Genomic DNA, 235 nt, shown 5'->3' with positions numbered 1-235 from the left:
TTGCACTATTTGTGATTGCACTTTTATTGTGGGACTCTGGGATCCTGGAACCAAGGGCGGTGGCTTTTTCGCTCGAGGCTCGAGGGAAGAAGATCAATCACCAAGTTTTATGCTCGAGCCTGCTGATTTTTAGGAAGCACAATCAAAGACAGATTTGGAGCAAGAGTTGAATTAGGGCTCAAAGATTTCCGTAGAGGACATAGATTTTTGCGACGATCATCCATATTTGAGTTCT

At 43.8% G+C, this 235-nt stretch overlaps 1 protein-coding gene across 1 annotated transcript in view; it reads left to right on the top strand.

Moving 5' to 3' along the window:
* The window catches only part of LOC131879186 (SKI family transcriptional corepressor 1 homolog-B-like), a gene marked incomplete in the record, with an annotated part of 7,196 nt that overhangs the window by 3,204 nt on the left and 3,757 nt on the right, over positions 1-235 (top strand).

The sequence above is a fragment of the Tigriopus californicus genome, chromosome 4 (assembly GCF_007210705.1).
Source record: "Tigriopus californicus strain San Diego chromosome 4, Tcal_SD_v2.1, whole genome shotgun sequence".
NCBI classification, from domain to species: Eukaryota; Metazoa; Arthropoda; class Copepoda; order Harpacticoida; family Harpacticidae; genus Tigriopus; species Tigriopus californicus.
The sequence above is the reverse complement of the archived record's forward strand: the minus strand, read 5'-3'. Positions and strand labels throughout refer to the sequence as shown.